Source organism: Triticum dicoccoides, chromosome 1B (assembly GCF_002162155.2).
Source record: "Triticum dicoccoides isolate Atlit2015 ecotype Zavitan chromosome 1B, WEW_v2.0, whole genome shotgun sequence".
NCBI classification, from domain to species: Eukaryota; Viridiplantae; Streptophyta; class Magnoliopsida; order Poales; family Poaceae; genus Triticum; species Triticum dicoccoides.
In genome coordinates this window covers 218,529,186-218,547,319 of record NC_041381.1, presented here as the reverse complement: position 1 = coordinate 218,547,319, position 18,134 = coordinate 218,529,186, and positions in this window count along the sequence as shown.

The following is an 18,134-nucleotide window of genomic DNA, read 5'->3' as shown; positions in this document are numbered from 1 at the left end:
TGCACGGAGCCGGTGTACTTGGGGGTGTCTCGGGGGAGCGTGAACCCTTTGGGGAAGGGCTCATCTCGGATGTGGGGGCCAAAGCAGGGTGGACCCAGCTTGTCTTCTTCTTCCAGCGCCAGGGATCGGTGGAGTCGGTCGATCCAGAGGCGAGCGTCGTTCTCTCCGACTCTCTCTCGACGGCCGAGGCGGTCGCCGAGAGTCGGATGCTCGATAGGCGGCGGGGAGGCTCGTCTTTCCCTTTGTGGAGGGGGAGGCAGGTATTCGCCCTGCCGCTCCACTGCTCTTGGGCGGCCGTCTTGGTCGCGCTCGATGGTGATGCGAGTCCGACTGTGGCTGACAGCCGGATCCTTCTCTTTTCTTCCGCGGACTCCGCCAGTCGGCATCCGAGACGTCGCGCCTTGATCTTGGCGGGGAGGTAAGTCGTCATTTTGTCGCTGCGGCGCCTCCGTGCGGCAGCTGGCTTCGTTTTGTGCGGCAGCCGCTTTGAGGAGTCGCTGGACTCGCTCGGTCATTAGGCGGCGCTCTTCGCCTTCGAAGTTGTCTAGCTCGTCTGCCGCCGCCTGGGCGGCACGGATGTTCTCCGCAGGCATGGCATATCCGGGGTGATCGGCCCCGAACAGGTTGGCGACGGTCGCGCTGCGTTGTCGGACCGCGCCTAGGCGGCTAGGCCCAGTCGGCGCTGGCGAGCCGCCCACAGCGCGATCCATCTCACGTTGGTAGGCCTCCGACAAGCGTCTCATGCTTGCCAGCTTCTTCGCGCCTTCGACAAGCTGAAGGCGGCGTGCCTCCAGCGTCTCGGTGTCAGCATCCTCCAGAATGGGTGCCGTCAGGTCTCGCAGAGCCGCGTCGAGCGGGTCATGAGCTCCTTCGCCGGAGCGCTCGCCATGACTGATGATGAGCACTTCCGTGATGGCGCTTCCGCCGCTCGCCTCGCGAGGGAGCGGCTCCTCGTAGATCACCATGTTGGAGGGGAACGTGTCGAGCGACACGCCGTCGGAGTCGACCAGCATCGGGTCGGTGGAGCCTACGGACTCCAAGTCCACGTCTGGCTCGCCGGCAACGTGGAGATGGTCGAGGAGGCCCGTGAGGAGGCTTTCGGGGCCGCCCGTGCCCGCATCGGATGCAGGCTCGTCGGAGATGCTAACCTCGCCAAGAAGGTCAGCGAGGCAGCTCGGCGCAGGCGTCGTCGACGCTTTGCAGCGCGTCAGGGCAAGCGCCATCGGGCGTGCCGGGCTGGCTACGCTCGCGGGGGAGGAAAAGGGTTCCCGTCCAAAGCAGGTCTCCGTACGACGGTGTACCTCGCCCCATGGTGGGCGCCAAATGTCGGGGGTTGGGTGCGACATATGCCAAAGGATGGCTTATCATGGTGGGGGTGAGTAGAACGTCGCCGGTGCCAGGAAATGGGATTAGGCGAAGGCATGCACGCCGGCGAATCTTACCTAGCTTCGGGGCTCTCCGGGGAGATAACACCCCTACTGCTGCTCTGCGGGGTCTCCGCATGATCACTAAGGTGTTGTGACTACAAGGTTGCTCCTAGAGCTGTATTTCGGAGGTAGAAGGAGGCAAGGCTAGCCCTCTTCTTCCTATACGATCGGGTCTAAGGCTAATGGAAGCGAACCCTTTGCATGGGTGCCCCGAGGGGTTTATATAGGCCTACCCCCCGGGGATACAATGGTAATCCGGCTGGGCGCGGGTCCTAGCTGTCTGTCTCACAGGTCGCCGTCTTCTCCGCTGACTGATGGGGCCCGCCGACTTGCGGGCCCTGCCGGCGAGTCCGGCACTATAGCCGTGCCTCTGATGACGCAGGCTTGGTCATTGGGTCGTGGCAACAGTGCCACCGTCTATCGGGCGATCACTGTCGTTACTCCCCATCTTGTCTGGTTAATGGCGCGTGGGACCCGTGAGAGGGGCTGGCCGACTCCGGGGAGCTGACTCCCACGGGGCCGCCTTCGGAGCGTATCCGCCGTCTTCTAGCTCTCACTGACTGGCGGGTCCGCCGTCTCTGAGCCGTATAGGTAGGCCATCGTGGCCACAGTGCGCCGCGCACTGTGGCCGAGGTCAGGTCTGGCATGGCTACAGTGCCGGGCCACGCCGGAGATCTCTGGCGGTACGGCACACTGTAGCCACGCCGGCTCCTCGTAAGCAGGAGGTGACGGCCATGCCGTGGTCGTACCCTCAATGAGTGTAGAGTCGTGGGCCGACTCTCCATAGCCGGCTCCTCTGGGAGTCGTCATCTGAGACTAGGTTCATCTGGGAGTCGTCATCTGAGACTCGGCTCATCTGGGAGTCGTCATCTGAGACTCGGTTCATCTGGGAGTCGTCATCTGAGACTCGGCTCATCTGGGAGTTGTCATCTGAGACTCGGTTCATCTGGGAGTCGTCATCTGAGACTCGGTTCATCTGGGAGTCGTCATCTGAGACTCGGTTCATCTGGGAGTCGTCATCTGAGACTCGGCTTTGAGGGGCGCGACCTGCCCCGATGTCTTGAAAGGTTCTGGGGCTCGGGTCAGCCTACCCGTGGTCCATTACTCCGACAGTAAACCATTCACTTTGGTACTGTCAAAGACAAGATTCATAATTGTTCTCACACAATTCCTACTGTACCATATCATTTCTACAATTTATATTGAGAAGTATAAGCCATAGAAACTAGAAAACAAGCAAACTATGCAATGAAAACAGAATCTGTCAAAAATAGAACAATCTGTAATGATCTGAACAACATCCATACTTCTGCTACTCCAAAAATTATGAAATAAAATGGTGGACGTGAGGAATTTGTCTATTAATCTTCTGAAAAAAGAATCAACTCAAAATCACTCTTCTGTAAAAATTACAGCTAATCTCGTGAGCATAAAGTTTCTGGTTTTTACAGCAAGATCACATTAACTTTCACCCAAGTCTTCCCAAAGGTATTACTTGGCACTTTATTGAAACAAAAGCTATAAAACATGATTAATACAATAGCTTAATCATGTGAACACACAAAAACAGTAAGGATAAATATTGGGTTGTCTCCCAACAAGCGCTTTTCTTTAATGCCTTTTAGCTAGGCATGATGATTTCAATGATGCTCACATAAAAGATAAGATTTGAAACATAAAGAGAGCATCATGAAGAATATGACTAGCACATTTAAACCTAACCCACTTCCTATGCCTAGGGATTTTGTGAGCACACAATTTATAGGAACAATAATCAACTAGCATAGGAAGGCAAAACAAGTATAACTTCAAAACTTTAAGCACATAGAGAGGAAACTTGATATTATTGCAACTCCTACAAGCATATATTCCTCCCTCATAATGATTTTCAGTAGCATCATGAATGAATTAAACAATATAACCATCACATAAAGCATTATTTTCATGATCTGCAAGCATAGAAATTTTACTACTCTCCGCATAAGCAAAATTCTTCTCATTCGGAATAGTGGGAGCAAACTCAACAAAATAACTGTCATGTGAGGCACAATCCAATTGAAAATTAAAAGGATGATGACAAGTTTCATGGTTAACATATTCCCTTATAGCATACATGTCATCACAATAATCATCATAGATAGCAACTTAGTTCTCATAATCAATTGGAACCTCTTCCGAAATAGTGGAATCATTACTAACTAAAGTCAAGACCTCTCCAAATCCACTTTCATAAATATCACACTAAGATTCAACACCCTCCAAAATAGTGGGATTGTTACTTCCTAAAGTTGACACTCTTCCAAACCCACTTTTGATGATAGGCTTATTCATACTCCAAAAGATATAAGTGAAGTTCATGGAGCATTCTACAATTAATATAGACTAACCAATATCCAAGCTCAAAATATATAAGTGAATCACATGAAGCATTCTATAAAACCATACTCAAACGATTTAAGTGAAGCACAAAGAGCATTCTATAAGATCATACTCAAAAGATATAAGTGAAGCACATGAATCATTCTATAAATCAAGGAAGGGCTATCTCATACTAGCATGTTTCTTAAAGAAAAAGAAAAAACACAAAGGACACAGATCATGTGAACAAAACAAAAACCGAGGTATGCCGATAATTGTTGAAGAAGAAAGATGGGATGCCAACCGGGGTATCCCCAAGATTAGATGCTTGATTATCCTTGAAATATTTACTTGGGGTGCTTTGGGCCCAAGCTTGAACTCTTGCCTCTCTTTATTCTTCTCACATCGGTAACTCCTCGTTCTTCGAACACTTCATCCACACAAAACATAACAAAAAACTCTGTGAGATCCGTTAGTATAATAAAGCAAATCACTACCTTTAGGTACTATTGCAAACTCATTCCAATTTTATATTAGCACTGTATCTACTGTATTCCAGCTTCACCATGGTTCATACCCCCTGATACTACCCATAGATTCATCAAAATAAGCGAACAACACATAGAAAACAGAATCTGTCAAAAACAGGACAGTCTGTAGTAATATGGAAATTTCATATACTTCTGTAACTCCAACAATTATAAAACTAATATGAAAATTTTAAAAAATTGTACTAAAGAGTTTCAGACCCATTTGACTTTCCAGTAAAAAAATGTAAATTCACGCGCTACAGCCAAAGTTTCTGTTTTTGTACTGCACATAGTAAACAAGCAATCTAATAATCCTAAAACCAAAGCTTGGCACATTATTTTTATAATACAATGGATATATACAAGGGGATAATTATTTTCAGAGAAACTTCCATGAAAAATTCGACATTGTTTCCATGAGCATGAACACAAGTGTTCAAGGTCGACCCTCACTTCTCCAATGCATAACTTTTCAATCACTTCTATTTTTGAAAAACTTATTAGGCATATGAGGCAAGTGAATCTTTTTGTATTTTCATTTTTTAATTTTTTTTGTATGTTTCACCCACAACTAAGCAAAACAAAAAGGGAAAACAAAAACTACTTAGTGAGGAAAGCAAACAAGCACACACGAGAATATCAACCCCACGCTCTTGCTCCCCGGCAACGGCGCCAGAAAAGAGCTTGATAATCCCCAAGTGCAGGGAATCATCGTAGCAATTCCCAAAGGTGGAAGTGATATGTATGGAGTGTCGAACACACAAGGATCTAAAGGCAAGATCAATATTCTCTCAAGTCCTATCTTCCACTGATACGACTCTACGTACACCGAACGTTTGCTTCCAACTAGAAACGAGAAATAAAACTACGTTGTGGGTATGAAGAGGATAACTTTGCATGATATCGGAGAGCTAAAATATAAAAGTAGGTTCTGTTACCATAAAGTTAGAATATATTACTAAATATTATAAATAGCGAGTGTGTAATAATGATGGGTCGGTGTGCGGAATTTTCCTAGGCAATTGTTAACAAGACCGGTAATCACTATTGCAATTTCATATGAGGGAGAGGCATAAGCTAACATACTCTCTCTTCTTGGATCATATGCACTTATGATTGGAACTTTAGCAAGCATCCGCAACTACTAAAGATCATTAAGGTAAAACCCAACCATAGCATTAACATATCAAGTACCCTTTATCCCATACACAACAACCCCCATACTCGGGTTTATGCTTCTGTCACTCAAGCAACCCACTATAAGCGAATCATGAATGTATTGCAACACCGTAGAACGGGAATCCCTCATGCTTGCGCGACATGGAGGGCACAATAGGACAACACAAAAATAAAACATACAACTCATACCAATCTAGATCATCAATCAACCCAAAGACAAAGGATATCTACTCAAAACATCATAGGATGACAACACATCAATCGATCATAATATGTGGCATAAATCACCATGTTCAAGTAGGGATTACAGCGGGGTGCGGGAGAGTGGACCTCGTAAAAGAGATGAGGATGGTGATGTTGATGAAGACGATCACCACAACGATGATTTCCCTCCCGATGGCACTCCGGTGCCACCGAGAGAGAGGAGGAGAGGTTCTCCCCCTTGTGCTTCCTCCTCCATGGCCTCCCCTGGGTGCGGAGAGGTTCTCCCTCTGGTCCTTGGCCTCCATGGCGATGATGGCCCCTCCGAGATCCTCCTCCATGGCCTCCGGTGATGCCCCCCTCCGGCAGGGTGCCAGAGAGGGCCTAGATTGATTTCTTGTGGCTACAGAGGCTTGCGGCAGCGGAACTTCCGATCTAGGTTATTTTCTAGAGGTTTGGGGATTTATAGGAGAGGTTGGTGTCGAGTACAAGTCAGGGGGCCCCACAGGAAGTCCACGCGGCACAGGGGCACACCCTAGGGGGTGGGCGTGCCCTCCACCCTCGTGTGGCCCACGGGATTCCCCTCCGGTAACTCTTCGTTCCAGTATTTTTTATATTTTCCAGAAAAAATCTCCTTTGATTTTCAGCGCATTCCGAGAACTTTTATTTCTGCACAAAAACAACACCACGGTAGTTCTGCTGAAAACAGCGTCAGTCCGGGTTAGTCTAATCAAATCATCCCAAAATCATATAAAACTATTGTAAACATGACATGAATACTTCATAAATTATAGATACGTTGGAGACGTATCATTATGCCATTTTGTACCTAGGTGAGCTAATTATGTCATAAATGAAGTAGCTAAGCTAATTGTAGATCATTATTGAGCTATCCTAGGTTGTTATGCCATTTTGTACCTAAGTGAGCTAATTATGTCATAAATGAACTAGCTAAGCTAGCTATAGATCATTATTGAGCTATCCTAGGTTGTTGTGCCATTTTCTAGCTAACAAAGCATTTGTTAAGCAAAACACTTGGGAAAACTTACCATAATCCGGGAGTTAAAGGACCAGTCGGGGTTGCGCCACCGCAAGACGGAGAAGGATCGGTCGATCCTTTGTGGGAGGCGTGCTGCACGAAAGATCATTTGCAATGTTTAGTTAGCATGATGCAACTAAAATGTGAATACTATTAACTAATGACCATTCAAATGAAACTCACTGTGTCCACTATAGCAATCTGGGGCATCGGCGGAGGGGTCTTGCCGGTTTTCTCGCACACGGACTGCACATTTTATTTTCATGAGTCAGTCATATTAGTTAGTAATGAAACGAACATTGCGTGCATGATTTGGCTAGTATGCAGGAGAAACTTACCACGAGGATATCGTATAGGGCCTAGAGACTCGTGTCATCTGGTTTCTCTCTGCTTCCAACAGATTAGCCGTCCTCTTCTCCATCTCCCTCACCTTCTCCTCCGCCTGCCTGGTTGCCTCCGCCACAAGCTCCTGGGCCCTAGCCTTGATAGCGAGATCCATTGGCCGTGGTCGAGGCCTCATCTCGGGAAGAGACTTCGTCTGTCGCTTCTTGATCTCCGGGAGACTTCTAGGACAATGTATGATTCCATCCCCAATGGCTACGTGGCCATGTTTCCCCCCATCACCATATAGCATCACAAGCTCAGGATCAAAAGGACTTTGGCTTAGGTTGAAGTCCTCACTTTTCATCTGCTTCCTCCAGTCCATGTACCTCACAAGCTTGTCGTGGGAGGAGATGTTGGTGAAGCTCCCTGGATGATTGAGGTCATCCTCCAAGAATGCCTTGGCCTTCTTGTACGGGGCACTATGGGCCATGGCATAGAGGTCGTACAGCGGCGACACCTCCTTGTTGTGTCACGCCTGAAAGAGAGGAAAAGGGTAAATTAGTAATTAAAGCTAGCATGAAGAATGAAATTGCCTGAATCGAACCACATACCCAGTGTTCCCCGTACTCAAACAAGTTGGATCTCCCTTGATGGTGCGGCACACCTTGCATTTGGGCACGCTTGTCACTGGCCTTGTTGTGGATGGCTAGGCATTGGAGAGAGCACCACTCATCCACCAACCTCTCCCAACAGTCCATCTTATCCGCACACCATCTCCTGGGCACCCAAGTTAGACAAAGAGAAATTCCAGCGCTATGCCTATGAATCAAATAAAGGAAACTAGTATAAGGCCTTACGAATAGGTAATTACATTCATGTACTTGTCCTTACTCAGATACTTGACGCGGCACCTCTTCTTATGCCTCCTGATGTTAGTCGAGGCGTAGTAGTCTCGGACAACCTACACCCGAGCCTCGTGCCGTGTGTTCTGAAGTAGGCGCTTGCACTCGGCTTCGAGAACCATAGACGCATCTGCCTCGTGTTCCTCAAGACACCTATAGAAGGTCCGCAATCAAACAAGACAACACTGATCATTAGTACAATCACTAGGTGTCAGTGTCAAAACCGGTGGATCTCGGGTAGGGGGTCCCGATCTGTGCGTCTTAGGATGATGGTAACAGGAAGCAAGGAACACAATGTTTACCCAGGTTCGGGCCCTCTCGATGGAGGTAAAACCCTACTTCCTGCTTGATTAATATTGAAGATATGAGTAGTACAAGAGTAGATCTACCACAAGATCGTAGAGGCTAAACCCTAAGAGCTAGCCCATGATGGTATGATTGTAATTGTGATCGGCCTTCTAAGGACCAACCTCTCCGGTTTATATAGACACCGGAGAGGGCTAGGGTTTACATGGAGTCGGTTACAAGGAAGGAAACACAATATCCGGATCGTGAAGCTTGCCTTCCACGCAAAGGAGAGTCCCATCTGGACACGGGCCAAAGTCTTCAGTCTTGTATCTTCATGCTTCAATAGTCCGGACAATGTATATAGTCCGGCTGTCCGGATACCCCCTAATCCAGGACTCCCTCAGTAGCCCCTGAACCAGGCTTCAATGACGATGAGTCCGGCGCGCAGTCTTGTCTTCGGCATTGCAAGGCGGATCCTTCTCGGAATACTCCAAAGTAATTATCGAACATGTAGGCCGTGTCCGGATCTACAAGATGATCTTCACATACCATCGTAGGGAACATAGCGTAAATCTGATCTGTTGGCAACCTTCGTTCGTAGTGCCCTTGCATCGTGGCCTGGTCCAATATGAACCGGCGTTTCTTGCCCCACCTCGACTCGCATTGCGAGGTGGTTTTATTGGCACATCCTGCCAAAGCAGAGATTGTGTTCCTCTCATTACGGAATTTTCCATCAATATGGGTGTGCGTGACCCCACGACGACCGTTGGTATGACTCTGTGTGTTTTTAGATAAGCCTCAAGCGGTCATGCCGAGGACTCTTGATATTCACCCCCTTTATAAAGGGGCCGAGGCCTATGCCTCTTTTCCACCTCCCTCGTGCCTTCTCGCACCTCGAGTTCTAACACCCGAGATCTAAGCCCAAACACCCCAGATCCTCCAATATGTCCGGATCCAACCCTAAAGGCCGGTGGGTGGCCTCCTTGATCCAAGAGGAGGACATTGCGAGGCTTAGGGAGGTCGGATACCTGACCGCCGACATCTAGCACAGGCTTCCTGCTCCAGGGCAGGTCATCCCTACACCAGAGTCCAATGAGAGCATCATGTTTGTTCCTCACTTCCTCCGCGGCTTGGGCCTCACCCTCAATCCTTTTGTGAGGGGGCACATGTTCTACTATGGGTTGGATTTTCATGATCTGGTTCTGGACGCTATCCTCCATATCTCGTCGTTCATCATTGTATGCGAGGCCTTTCTCCACGTCACTCCACACTTCGGCTTATGGCTCAAGACCTTTAATGTGAAGCCGAAGATGATCGAGGGGCGACATGCGGAGTGCGGAGGTGCCATAATAAGCAGGAACGCCGATGCCCCATGGCCAGAGGGTTCTTTCCAAGAAGTATCCGATGTATGGCAGCGGAGGTGGTTTTATGCCACAGCCCCTAGAGGCACAAAGTGGGTAGCCGCTCCCGAGTTCCGCTCGGGCCCTCCGTCACAACTAGCGTCTTGGATCGACGTAGGACGGAATTGGGGGCCCGCTGGCGATGTACCAGTACTGCAAAATCGCATCCGGGAGCTTCTTGAGAGGGACATTAATCTTGTCAGCATAATTCAGGTAATGCTAATCCGACGGATGTTGTCGTGCAAACGTCGGCCTCTCCGGAAGTGGGAGTTCAATCCGGAGGGTCCGCGGACTATTAAGCACTTCTTCGGCCTGAATCTCGAAGGGATGTGTAAATTATTCTTCGGACCACAAGTAAAGTGTCCGGACACCATCGAGGATGCGGGCCTAAGCTGCAATCGCCTAGATGCCCAAGTAAGTAACTTTTAAAGCCGGACACTTTGTTTATATTTGTCATTATTCTGAAAACCCTCCGTGGCCAGGAATGGCTTAACAAGGCAGAGAGAATCAGGTGTCCGGCGCCACTTTCTGGAGGCTCGCCTGGTCCAACCGTCGCCAAGATGCTTGGCCGGGCGCTCAGCAAAATGCCCTGAGGGGAAGGCGAAGGAAAGGGGAGTGAAGCCGAACTCCACATACTACGCATCCGAACCGGGGGAATCGTTACCTCCCCCGAGGAGGATAGTCGGGGAGGGGAGGCTAAAGCCTCCTCCCCACGCCGGAAGAAGAGGGCCGCCTCCAAAGACTTGGAGACGGAGATGCCCAAGCAAGGGAAGAAGGTATCACCCGGGGGATCTGCGCGACAAGCACCCTCACCGCGTCGTGCCCACCAACGGGCCAGCCCTCCACCGAGCCGTAAGTAAATCGTCAATTCGAAGGTATTGTGTTCCTCCGAGATCCATAACCAGGATTCTTCTTTTGCAGTCCGACTAGCAGCTCTTCTCAACAGAGCTCGTCTTCAGGGGATCTTCCTCGAGAGATGATGGAGAGCGAGACTCCTCCCACCTCTCCGACTCATGAAGTGGGAGACACCAAGGTGTCGTCACGGAGGAGTCCGGATCTGCCGAAGCCGGAGGCTAATACGTCAGCCGCCCTAAGCCCAGAGCGTTTGGCTCCCACGGGGGGCAATGAGAAGGGTTCAGCACAGTTCAATGTCCGGCCGGATATACCGATAGGCCTTCTGGAGCGAGTTGCATTGTCGGAGGAGCACCGCTCACTAATGAGCACGGTGCTTAAGAAGATTTCATCCATGACAAGCGGTTTGAATGAGGCATTTATGAGCCTGCTGAGAGGCTTTGAGGTATGTAGTGAAAAATACACAATTTTTGGCAGTGAGGCACGTGCTAGGTGTGCTCCATATGGATAGTAGCCCCTGAGACTCTGGTTGCCCGCCCTAGGCGGCAAACGGAGGATCATATCTTGCAAGTACTGATTGCACTGTACATATGCGCAGGTATCTAAGGATCCGGCTGCCGAACAGTCCGTTGAAGTTGCCGAACTAAGGAGGCAAATTGGGTCTATTGATGCCGATATCACGCTGGTGAACAAGCGGCTCAACGAGTCACAAGGTATGTGCTCTTCTTTTCTTATTTATATAGGAATTTATGAGAATGGCATAATATTAATGCAATGTGCTTGGACTGCAGACGGTGCTGCTGCCAAGGAAGCCCTGAGGGCGGAACTTGCCCAGGCCAAGGAACAAGCTCGGGTTAGCAATGCGGCTGCCCTAAAGGCGGCCGAGGAATTGAGAGCCGAACAGGCTGCTCATCGCCGAAGCGAGGAAAAGATAGCCGAAATGGCTGTGGAGTTAAAAAATGCCGCTGACCGGTATGAGCTCCTTAAAAAGGAGCATAAGGATAGTTCGGCCGACCTGAACAAGGCACTTAATGCCACCAAGGAGATACGGACCAAGCTCAGGGGTGCGTGGGAGGAGCTTCAACAGGCCGGTAAAATCGCGGCTGGGGGGTCCTACTTACTGCGGACGAAGTTCTTGGATCCGAAGTATGCTCCCCTGGATGGACACTAGAGTCCGGTAGATGCGTATGTGGATTTGGCAAAGAGTACAACTGATGCTGCCAAGTTCTTTGAGGGTCAAGGTGAAAAGGCAGTGGAGAAGCTTTTCTGGTCGCAATTCGATGCTCCCACTCGCCAGCTGCCGTTAAGTGAGAAGATGGTTGTTGTAGCGGAGCTTCACAGGCTTTCCGGGCTTGCAATGCGGTCTGTAATAGACCATCTTTGGCCGAAGGGGCCTAAGCCGGACAGTTACTTCGGTCTGGTGCAACAATTCCTTGGGGTCGTGCCTCGGATCGATGCCATGAGGAGGTCAGTGTGCATAGAGGGTGCACAAATGGCTCTTGCCCGCGCTAAAGCCTATTGGACGGATATGGAGGCCACCATTGTAGCGACCCAGGATCCGGCGGGAGGCCAGTATCCGGCCGAGCACTACTTGGCGTAGGTCACAGAAGGTGCCCGCCTAATAGAGGCGCAATGCTCGAAGAATGTCTTATTCGAGTGACAAATCGAATCATTGTAAAAACATTGTTATTTTGGTTGTAAGGCTATATTTATACTTTTTGCCCGAAATTAGTATTTTGTCTCCTGTGAGGCCGTTTTTTATATATATATAAGTAATCCGAAAGTTAGCAGTCATTGGCTTCATCCCCCATGCATACAATGCGGGGGTGTTCGCGAAAAATATGCGTAATCACACTTGATCCAATGTCTTGGTCCATTAAGGAGGTGATCGTACGTCGAACTAGGCAACCAGACTATATAGCTATAACACTTTGGCTTAGCCATGGGAGTCTAACGGTGGGGCTACTATGTATCCCCTGGTACCTTTGCGTGCATCCGAGTGCGGGCGCGTATGTACATGGCCGAGAAACGGCCCTTCGTTAATGCGGAGGAATCCGAAAGATTCCGGTGAGTCTTCGAGTGGTTGAACAGTCTCTCGATATATCATGACAGTCAGTTTTCGGCTTTCTCTACTAAGGTGCTCATCCGGAATAACCAGGGCACAATCGCAGTAGTTCTCCTTTGGCTACCTTAGCCGATAAGAACAGAACGTAAGGCGGCAAACCCGGGAGCCGGGCAAACCCAACATTTGACCAAAGACATGATTCGGAGCTGATGCATATAAGGCCAAACTCGTGACGCCGAACACTCCCGAAGGTATTCAGACTTTATAACAGAAGATGGGCTCAAGAATGCCCATTCATTATAAACCCTGTGTTTCCAGGTACGTGCGTTAATCTATCGTGGCGAAATGCTAATAACGGCATTATCCTCTGTGGGTATGTAACCCATGGGAAGGTTAAACAACAAGAGGCAATAGAAAAGGTTTACAGAGGGGCTTAATCTAAAAAGAAACCTGTTGAACGGGGCCCTGCTGCACGTCTGTGCCTTTGTCTCCGTTGTGCCGTATCCTGGAAGGGTATCACGCGAACATTGTCTGTGGAAAAAGGAAAACTCGTAGGAGAGTACAACGTAAGTATGCGATGGATAGTAAAAGTGTAAGATGTTGGCCTGCCAATAAGGTTGAGCCAAGTGTGGGGCTATATTAAATACTTATAGCCCCTGGTGTTCGCTATGGGATTACATATACGGTGCCCGGGTTCAATTTTATCTGGGCTACTGGATTCGTCTAACCGTGCTGTGGTCTTTAATGACTAGTCATGTGTTCTGATATTGGAGGCCGCTTATAGTCTGACCGCTAGGACCGTCGCATGTTCCTCTGCGCGTGAAGAGCACTTTGTGATTCCATTAATGGTGATGGCGCTGCGTGGACCGAGCATCTTGAGTATAAGGTAGCCATAGTGCGGTAATGCGTTGAAGCGGGCAAAGGCCGTTCTCCCAAGCAATGCATGATAGCCGCTTTGGACGGGCGCAATGTTGAAGAGTAGTTCTTCGCTTCTGGAATTGCCTGGGGAGCCAAATGTTACCTCCAGTATGACGGAGCCTCTGCTGTAGGCTTCAACGCCTGGTATCACCCCTTCAAAGGCGGTGTTGCTTTGGCTAATTCTGGATGGGTTTATCCCCATCCCGCGGACAGTGTCCTCATATATTAAATTGAGACTAATGCCGCCGTCCATGAGGACACGGGTGAGACTGTACCCGTCGATTATTGGGTCAAGCACCAAGGCTTTTGATCCTCTGCGCCGAATACTAGTTCGGCCGTCCAAGTGATCGAAGGTGATCAGATAAGACATCCAGTAGTTAGGTGTGAGTATGATGGGCTCTATATCGCGTGCATCTCTATGCGCGCGTTCATGCCGTCTCATGGATGTGTGAGTCGCGTGGATCATGTTCACTGTTTTAACCTCTGGCGGGAATTTTTTTCTGTTCCCCAGTGTTCGGCTGGCGAGGTTCATCCTCGTATTCACTTGGTGTTTCCCTTGCCTTGTGTTTGGCATTTAATTTGCTGGCCTGCTCGAAGACCCAGCACTCTCTGTGCGTGTGGTTCGCAGGTTTGTCAGGGGTGCCATGGATTTGGCACAGTCTGTCTAGGACTCTATTTAGACCGGACGGTCCCTCTTTACTGCCTTTAAATGGCTTCTTTTGCTGATCATGTCGAGACCCCTAAATCCGGCGTTAACCGCTGTGTTATCTGGGCTCTCTTCCTTGTTTTGGCGTTTTGTTTTTATTATGCCGTGGCTTCCCATTGCCATCCCTTATTTCGGATGTGCTGGGGTCGCTGGTGCCTTTACGGGCTAGCCATCTATGTTCACCCGTGCAAAAGCGGGTCATAAGGCTTGTTAGGGCTGCCATTGTCCTTGGCTTTTCTTGGCCGAGGTGTCTGGCAAGCCACTCGTCACGGATGCTGTGTTTGAATGCCGCTAAGGCTTCAGCGTCCGGACAATCGACAATTTGATTCTTCTTAGTGAGGAATCTGTTCCAAATCTTGCGGGCGGACTCTCATGTGGCTTAAGTCGTCCACAACTGGAGGCCGGACATAAGTCCCTTGAAAATTGGCCCTGAAAGCGTCCTCGAGTTCCTCCCAACTCCCAATTGAGTTTTAGGGGAGGCTTTTCAACCAGTGTCGAGCTGGTCCCTTCAACTTTAGGGGAAGGTATTTGATCGGGTGGAGGTCGTCCCCACGAGCCATGTGAATATGTAGGATGAAATCCTCGATCCATGGGCCTGTCCACCATGTATATATCGTGTGACGAGGTGGTAGTCTAGCGTCCCAGAGATTCTGAATCCTCTCCTGCATCGTTGTCCATACTGTCGATGCCTTTGGAGTCGAAGTCAAGCACGTCGGTTAAATCATCAACCATAGCGATGAAGTGGATGGCGGGTGGGCAATGAATTCCTTCGTCGCCTGCTCCCCACTCGAGCTGGACATAGTTCGGCCGAGAGCCTCCTGACAAAGAGAGAGACTTTAACGAGTTCAGCATGTCGCCTAAGGGCGAGTGCTGGAAGATATCCACATTGGTAAACTCCATTATTGGAGCCCAACCTGGCTCGGTTGGCTCGAGAGTGCGCGGACTGGGACCAACAACCGGATATGAGTCCGGGGGTCCGGAGTCATAGGTTTCCATAGAGATGGGACCGGTGTTCGGCTCCACCGCTGATGAGTGTGCAGCCTGCGGGGCGGGGCCCATCCCTCTGTCCTCAGGCGACGCAGCCTGCTCCGAATTTAGGTCCGGGGCCACTACGGGGGTGATAACCCGAACATTATCCGGCAGCAGGTCTAGGCCGTGCTCATCGCGACTGTCCGGTGCTCCTGGCACAGGCTCTAATCCATCGAAGATCGAGTCTCCGTGAATATCAGCCATGTAGTTCGAGTTTCCGAACCTGACCTGGTGACCAGGGGCATAGTTGTCGATCTGCTCCAGATGGCCAAGCAAATTGGCCCGCAGTGCGAAGCCGCCGAACACGAAGATCTGTCCGGGGAGAAAAGTCTTCCCCTGGACCATGTTGTTGACGATTGAAGGTGCCATCAAGCCCTACAAATACAACACAAACGAACTCTCAATGAAAGCACCAATGTCGGTGTCAAAACCGGTGGATTCAGATAGGCGTCCCGATCTGTGCGTCTTAGGCTGATGGTAATAGGAAGCAAGGAACACAATGTTTACCTAGGTTCGGGCCCTCTCGATGGAGGTAAAACCCTACTTCCTGCTTGATTAATATTGAAGATATGAGTAGTACAAGAGTAGATCTACCACGAGATCGTAGAGGCTAAACCCTAAGAGCTAGCATATGATGGTATGATTGTAATTTTGATCGGCCTTCTAAGGACCAACCTCTCCGGTTTATATAGACACCGGAGAGGGCTAGGGTTTACATGAAGTCGGTTACAAGGAAGGAAACACAATATCCGGATCGCCAAGCTTGCCTTCCACGCAAAGGAGAGTCCCATCCAGACACGGGCCGAAGTCTTGAGTCTTGTATCTTCATGCTTCAATAGTCCGGACGATGTATATAGTCCGGCTGTCCATATACCCCCTAATCTAGGACTCCCTCACTAGGTACTGTTGATTTTTAATTATGTAAAGGAGAAATTACCCAAAACCACCATCTCACAATGTCGGCCACCATCTCGCACATGACACCGTCGACCATCTCCCCTGGCAGGGCCGGGGCAGCCTCGTACAGCTCCCAGGTCAGTCCTAGCTGTGAAAGCTCACCCTCACAGGGCAACGTGACCCACCCCGGGAAGTGGTGCCGGACTAGAGAACCAAGGACTTGGTTGGGACTAAGGACACCATCTGCGTGTATCCAACCCCTGCAGTATGACAAGGCCAACACATTAGATATTAATTTGAACAAACATGAAGGCAAAAGGTTAAAAAAGAGTAAATGCACTTACTTCTCCCCGTTAGGCTGAATCAACCACCGCTCGTCGCGGGTTGCCGGCACGGACGGTAGCTTAGTACCACCACGCTGGTAAACCTTCTTACCCTCCTCAACCCGCTCACTCTCGCTGAAGCTATCCTCAGATAAGATCTCCTCGACACCATCATCATGGTTGCTAGTCTCCGGAGTCACGTGTGATGAAGACTCTGGGACCCGAGTCTCCTGGGAGGAGAACTGTTGGACCCGAGTCTCCTGGGAGGAAGACATTGGGACCCGAGGCTCGACGACCAGAGGCTCATTGACCCAAGGCTCGGCGACCAGAGGCTCGTCGACACAAGGCTCGTGGATCGGAGTCCGACACGGGTCCAGGTCAGACGGGTCCACCTAAGACGGAGCACTACAGTGGTCCGGAGCGGGGGGTGGCGGCGAGGAAGGCAGAACAACCTTCCTACCTCTCCCAGCGCCCCGTCCACCTCTACCTGCACCCCTCTTCTTCCACCGACCTCCTCTCCCGGCCGAAGAAGAAGCGCCCGCCGAAGGTGCTGGGGGTGTCTACATGCTGTCTACCAGCGCTCTGTGAAGGTTCTGGGGTGCAATAACAACACCCCTCCCACGCGTCAAGGTAGGAGGCTCGGAGCGCTCTCGACCCAAGCCCACCATCTATCAACACCTGCAATGACAAAGAGTAAACGAAATTAGTACAACATAGGAATAATAAAAAATTAGTGTGTATCATCATCATGAACTTAATAAAAATTGAATACCTAATAACATAAACTAATTAATATCAGGGTGTCAGTGTCGGGGGTGCCATGTCGGGATCTCGGGGTGTCGTGTCAGGGGTCGGGGTGTCGATGGTGTCGTATCGGGGTGCTGTGTCGGGGTCGAGGTGCCCCTCGGCAACCCTCGACCATTGGCAACCCTCGGGGGTCGGGGTGTCGTGTCGGGCGTCAGGGTATCGGTGGTGTCGTGTCGAGGGTCGAGGGGTCGGGGTGTCGGCGGCGTCGTGTCAAGGATCGAGGGGTCGGGGTGTCGTGTCGAGGGTCGAGGGGTCAGGGTGTCAGGGTTAGGGGGTCGGGGTGTCGTGGTCGGGATGGCAAATCCTCGACCCCTTAACCCTCGATACGACACCCCCACCCGTCGACCCTCGACACAACACCCGACACCTCTTCTTCTTCTTCCTCTTCTTCTTTTACTTCTTTTTTTCATCTTTCTTGTTTATTCTTAAAAAATAGAAAAAAACTACCTAAACTAATTAAACTAAATAACCTAACCTAATTAAACCTAAACTAAAAACCTAAACTAATTAAACTATATAATCTAGACCAATTAAACCTAAACTAACTAAATTAGAAAACCTAAACCAATTAAACCTAAACTAACTAAACTAAACAACCTAAACTAATTAAACTAAATAACCTAAACTAATTAAACTAAATAACCTAAACAAATTAAACCTAAACCTAAACTAATTAAACCTAAACAAACTAAACTAAAAAACCTAAACTAATTAAACCTAAACTAATTAAACTAAATAGCCTAAACAAATTAAACCTAAACCTAAACTAAAAAACCTTAATTAATTGAACCTAAACAAACTAAACTAAGAAACAGTAGAAAAACAGGAGATGGGGTGGTAGGGGCTCACCGTGGGGGTAGCGACGGGGCGGGGAGGGGCGGCGACGGGG